This window comes from Syngnathus leptorhynchus, unplaced genomic scaffold (assembly GCF_054491065.1).
Source record: "Syngnathus leptorhynchus isolate UIUO unplaced genomic scaffold, UIUO_Slep HiC_scaffold_36, whole genome shotgun sequence".
Taxonomy (NCBI): domain Eukaryota; kingdom Metazoa; phylum Chordata; class Actinopteri; order Syngnathiformes; family Syngnathidae; genus Syngnathus; species Syngnathus leptorhynchus.
The window spans coordinates 38,320-45,000 of record NW_028232003.1 but is presented as its reverse complement, the minus strand read 5'-3'; positions in this window follow the sequence as shown (position 1 = coordinate 45,000).

Sequence of the window (6,681 nt, the reverse complement as noted above, 5' to 3'; positions counted from 1 at the left end):
TCCATAGCTCCATAGCTCCAGGGCTCCATAGCTCCAGGGCTCCAGGGCTCCATAGCTCCATACCTCCAGAGCTCCATAGCTCCATACTTCCAGAGCTCCATAGCTCCATAGCTCCATACTTCCATAGCTCCATAGCTCCATACTTCCATAGCACCAGAGCTCCATACCTCCAGAGCTCCATAGCTCCAGCCTGGGTGGCTGGTGGCTCCATAGCTCCATACTTCCATAGCTCCAGTCAGAGAGTTGGCGAAAATTGCACTAAGTGCGAAAGCCCATTCATTTACAACGGCGTGTCCACAAGGCGGCGACATTTCCCCGTTACCGGTGGCTGCGCGGCGGGTGAGTGACAGAGCTTATCCGAGCGGCTGGAACTCTGCGCCGGCGTGGTCGAGCGTGAGGCCTCGGCCCTTTGGCTGCCTGGTACCTAAAACACTTCCATTGATCCAGCCACGGAGGGTGCTGGCTGGTGGCTCCATACCTCCATAGCTCCATAGCACCAGAGCTCCATAGCTCCATAGCACCAGAGCTCCATGGCTTCAGAGCTCCATAGCACCATAGCTCCATACCTCCAGAGCTCCAGGGCTCCATAGCTCCATACCTCCAGAGCTCCATACCTCCAGAGCTCCATACCTCCAGAGCTCCATAGCACCAGAGCTCCATGGCTTCAGAGCTCCATAGCACCATAGCTCCATACCTCCAGAGCTCCAGGGCTCCATAGCTCCATACCTCCAGAGCTCCATACCTCCAGAGCTCCATACCTCCAGAGCTCCATAGCACCAGAGCTCCATGGCTTCAGAGCTCCATAGCACCATAGCTCCATACCTCCAGAGCTCCAGGGCTCCATAGCTCCATACCTCCAGAGCTCCATACCTCTAGAGCTCCATACCTCCAGAGCTCCAGAGCTCCATAGCACCAGAGCTCCATGGCTTCAGAGCTCCATAGCACCATAGCTCCATACCTCCAGAGCTCCAGGGCTCCATAGCTCCATACCTCCAGAGCTCCATACCTCCAGAGCTCCAGAGCTCCATAGCACCAGAGCTCCATGGCTTCAGAGCTCCATAGCACCATAGCTCCATACCTCCAGAGCTCCAGGGCTCCATAGCTCCATACCTCCAGAGCTCCATACCTCCAGAGCTCCATACCTCCAGAGCTCCATAGCTCCATAGCACCAGAGCTCCATAGCTCCATAGCACCAGAGCTCCATAGCACCAGAGCTCCATAGCACCAGAGCTCCATAGCTCCATAGCACCAGAGCTCCATAGCTCCATAGCACCAGAGCTCCATAGCTCCATAGCACCAGAGCTCCATACTTCCAGAGCTCCATAGCTCCATAGCTCCATAGCTCCATAGCACCAGAGCTCCATAGCTCCATAGCACCAGAGCTCCATGGCTTCAGAGCTCCATAGCACCATAGCTCCATACCTCCAGAGCTCCAGGGCTCCATAGCTCCATACCTCCAGAGCTCCATACCTCCAGAGCTCCATACCTCCAGAGCTCCATAGCACCAGAGCTCCATAGCTCCATAGCACCAGAGCTCCATAGCACCAGAGCTCCATAGCACCAGAGCTCCATAGCTCCATAGCACCAGAGCTCCATAGCTCCATAGCACCAGAGCTCCATACTTCCAGAGCTCCATAGCTCCATAGCTCCATAGCACCAGAGCTCCATAGCTCCATAGCACCAGAGCTCCATAGCTCCATAGCACCAGAGCTCCATACTTCCATAGCTCCATAGCTCCATACCTCCAGAGCTCCATAGCTCCATAGCTCCATACCTCCAGAGCTCCATAGCTCCAGAGCTCCATAGCTCCATAGCTCCATAGCACCAGAGCTCCATAGCTCCATAGCACCAGAGCTCCATACTTCCATAGCTCCAGGGCTCCATAGCTCCAGGGCTCCATACCTCCAGAGCTCCATAGCTCCATACTTCCAGAGCTCCATAGCTCCATACTTCCATAGCTCCATACTTCCATACCTCCATAGCTCCATACTTCCATAGCACCAGAGCTCCATACTTCCATAGCACCAGAGCTCCATACCTCCAGAGCTCCAGAGCTCCAGCCTGGGTGGCTGGTGGCTCCATAGCTCCATACTTCCATAGCTCTAAGTCAGAGAGTTGGCGAAAATTGCACTAAGTGCGAAAGCCCATTCATTTACAACGGCGTGTCCACAAGGCGGCGACATTTCCCCGTTACCGGTGGCTGCGCGGCGGGTGAGTGACAGAGCTTATCCGAGCGGCTGGAACTCTGCGCCGGCGTGGTCGAGCGTGAGGCCTCGGCCCTTTGGCTGCCTGGTACCTAAAACACTTCCATTGATCCAGCCACGGAGGGTGCTGGCTGGTGGCTCCATACCTCCATAGCTCCATAGCACCAGAGCTCCATAGCTCCATAGCACCAGAGCTCCATGGCTTCAGAGCTCCATAGCACCATAGCTCCATACCTCCAGAGCTCCAGGGCTCCATAGCTCCATACCTCCAGAGCTCCATACCTCCAGAGCTCCATACCTCCAGAGCTCCATAGCACCAGAGCTCCATGGCTTCAGAGCTCCATAGCACCATAGCTCCATACCTCCAGAGCTCCAGGGCTCCATAGCTCCATACCTCCAGAGCTCCATACCTCCAGAGCTCCATACCTCCAGAGCTCCAGAGCTCCATAGCACCAGAGCTCCATGGCTTCAGAGCTCCATAGCACCATAGCTCCATACCTCCAGAGCTCCAGGGCTCCATAGCTCCATACCTCCAGAGCTCCATACCTCCAGAGCTCCAGAGCTCCATAGCACCAGAGCTCCATGGCTTCAGAGCTCCATAGCACCATAGCTCCATACCTCCAGAGCTCCAGGGCTCCATAGCTCCATACCTCCAGAGCTCCATACCTCCAGAGCTCCAGAGCTCCATAGCACCAGAGCTCCATGGCTTCAGAGCTCCATAGCACCATAGCTCCATACCTCCAGAGCTCCAGGGCTCCAAAGCTCCATACCTCCAGAGCTCCATACCTCCAGAGCTCCATACCTCCAGAGCTCCATAGCTCCATAGCACCAGAGCTCCATAGCTCCATAGCACCAGAGCTCCATAGCACCAGAGCTCCATAGCACCAGAGCTCCATAGCTCCATAGCACCAGAGCTCCATAGCTCCATAGCTCCATAGCACCAGAGCTCCATAGCTCCATAGCACCAGAGCTCCATACTTCCAGAGCTCCATAGCTCCATAGCTCCATAGCACCAGAGCTCCATAGCTCCATAGCACCAGAGCTCCATAGCTCCATAGCACCAGAGCTCCATACTTCCATAGCTCCATAGCTCCATACCTCCAGAGCTCCATAGCTCCATAGCTCCATACCTCCAGAGCTCCATAGCTCCAGAGCTCCATAGCTCCATAGCACCAGAGCTCCATAGCTCCATAGCACCAGAGCTCCATACTTCCATAGCTCCAGGGCTCCATAGCTCCAGGGCTCCATAGCTCCATACCTCCAGAGCTCCATAGCTCCATACTTCCAGAGCTCCATAGCTCCATAGCACCAGAGCTCCATAGCTCCATAGCACCAGAGCTCCATAGCTCCATAGCACCAGAGCTCCATAGCTCCATAGCACCAGAGCTCCATAGCTCCATAGCTCCAGGGCTCCATAGCTCCATAGCTCCAGGGCTCCATAGCTCCATAGCTCCAGGGCTCCATAGCTCCATAGCTCCATACCTCCAGAGCTCCATACCTCCAGAGCTCCATACCTCCATAGCACCAGAGCTCCATAGCTCCAGGGCTCCAGGGCTCCATAGCTCCATACCTCCAGAGCTCCATAGCTCCATACTTCCAGAGCTCCATAGCTCCATAGCTCCATACTTCCATAGCTCCATAGCTCCATACTTCCATAGCACCTGAGCTCCATACCTCCAGAGCTCCATAGCTCCAGCCTGGGTGGCTGGTGGCTCCATAGCTCCATACTTCCATAGCTCTAAGTCAGAGAGTTGGCGAAAATTGCACTAAGTGCGAAAGCCCATTCATTTACAACGGCGTGTCCGCCAGGCGGCGACATTTCCCCGTTACCGGTGGCTGCGCGGCGGGTGAGTGACAGAGCTTATCCGAGCGGCTGGAACTCTGCGCCGGCGTGGTCGAGCGTGAGGCCTCGGCCCTTTGGCTGCCTGGTACCTAAAACACTTCCATTGATCCAGCCACGGAGGGTGCTGGCTGGTGGCTCCATACCTCCATAGCTCCATAGCACCAGAGCTCCATAGCTCCATAGCACCAGAGCTCCATGGCTTCAGAGCTCCATAGCACCATAGCTCCATACCTCCAGAGCTCCAGGGCTCCATAGCTCCATACCTCCAGAGCTCCATACCTCCAGAGCTCCATACCTCCAGAGCTCCATAGCACCAGAGCTCCATGGCTTCAGAGCTCCATAGCACCATAGCTCCATACCTCCAGAGCTCCAGGGCTCCATAGCTCCATACCTCCAGAGCTCCATACCTCCAGAGCTCCATACCTCCAGAGCTCCATAGCACCAGAGCTCCATGGCTTCAGAGCTCCATAGCACCATAGCTCCATACCTCCAGAGCTCCAGGGCTCCATAGCTCCATACCTCCAGAGCTCCATACCTCCAGAGCTCCATACCTCCAGAGCTCCAGAGCTCCATAGCACCAGAGCTCCATGGCTTCAGAGCTCCATAGCTCCATACCTCCAGAGCTCCAGGGCTCCATAGCTCCATACCTCCAGAGCTCCATACCTCCAGAGCTCCAGAGCTCCATAGCACCAGAGCTCCATGGCTTCAGAGCTCCATAGCACCATAGCTCCATACCTCCAGAGCTCCAGGGCTCCATAGCTCCATACCTCCAGAGCTCCATACCTCCAGAGCTCCATACCTCCAGAGCTCCATAGCTCCATAGCACCAGAGCTCCATAGCTCCATAGCACCAGAGCTCCATAGCACCAGAGCTCCATAGCACCAGAGCTCCATAGCTCCATAGCACCAGAGCTCCATAGCTCCATAGCACCAGAGCTCCATACTTCCAGAGCTCCATAGCTCCATAGCTCCATAGCACCAGAGCTCCATAGCTCCATAGCACCAGAGCTCCATAGCTCCATAGCACCAGAGCTCCATACTTCCATAGCTCCATAGCTCCATACCTCCAGAGCTCCATAGCTCCATAGCTCCATACCTCCAGAGCTCCATAGCTCCAGAGCTCCATAGCTCCATAGCTCCATAGCACCAGAGCTCCATAGCTCCATAGCACCAGAGCTCCATACTTCCATAGCTCCAGGGCTCCATAGCTCCAGGGCTCCATACCTCCAGAGCTCCATAGCTCCATACTTCCAGAGCTCCATAGCTCCATACTTCCATAGCTCCATACTTCCATACCTCCATAGCTCCATACTTCCATAGCACCAGAGCTCCATACTTCCATAGCACCAGAGCTCCATACCTCCAGAGCTCCAGAGCTCCAGCCTGGGTGGCTGGTGGCTCCATAGCTCCATACTTCCATAGCTCTAAGTCAGAGAGTTGGCGAAAATTGCACTAAGTGCGAAAGCCCATTCATTTACAACGGCGTGTCCACAAGGCGGCGACATTTCCCCGTTACCGGTGGCTGCGCGGCGGGTGAGTGACAGAGCTTATCCGAGCGGCTGGAACTCTGCGCCGGCGTGGTCGAGCGTGAGGCCTCGGCCCTTTGGCTGCCTGGTACCTAAAACACTTCCATTGATCCAGCCACGGAGGGTGCTGGCTGGTGGCTCCATACCTCCATAGCTCCATAGCACCAGAGCTCCATAGCTCCATAGCACCAGAGCTCCATGGCTTCAGAGCTCCATAGCACCATAGCTCCATACCTCCAGAGCTCCAGGGCTCCAAAGCTCCATACCTCCAGAGCTCCATACCTCCAGAGCTCCATACCTCCAGAGCTCCATAGCTCCATAGCACCAGAGCTCCATAGCTCCATAGCACCAGAGCTCCATAGCACCATAGCTCCATAGCACCAGAGCTCCATAGCTCCATAGCACCAGAGCTCCATAGCTCCATAGCACCAGAGCTCCATAGCTCCATAGCACCAGAGCTCCATACTTCCAGAGCTCCATAGCTCCATAGCTCCATAGCACCAGAGCTCCATAGCTCCATAGCACCAGAGCTCCATAGCTCCATAGCACCAGAGCTCCATACTTCCATAGCTCCATAGCTCCATACCTCCAGAGCTCCATAGCTCCATACCTCCAGAGCTCCATAGCTCCAGAGCTCCATAGCTCCATAGCACCAGAGCTCCATAGCTCCATAGCACCAGAGCTCCATACTTCCATAGCTCCAGGGCTCCATAGCTCCAGGGCTCCATAGCTCCATACCTCCAGAGCTCCATAGCTCCATACCTCCAGAGCTCCATAGCTCCATACTTCCAGAGCTCCATAGCTCCATAGCACCAGAGCTCCATAGCTCCATAGCACCAGAGCTCCATAGCTCCATAGCACCAGAGCTCCATAGCTCCATAGCTCCAGGGCTCCATAGCTCCATAGCTCCAGGGCTCCATAGCTCCATAGCTCCAGGGCTCCATAGCTCCAGGGCTCCAGGGCTCCATAGCTCCATACCTCCAGAGCTCCATAGCTCCATACTTCCAGAGCTCCATAGCTCCATAGCTCCATACTTCCATAGCTCCATAGCTCCATACTTCCATAGCACCAGAGCTCCATACCTCCAGAGCTCCATAGCTCCAGCCTGG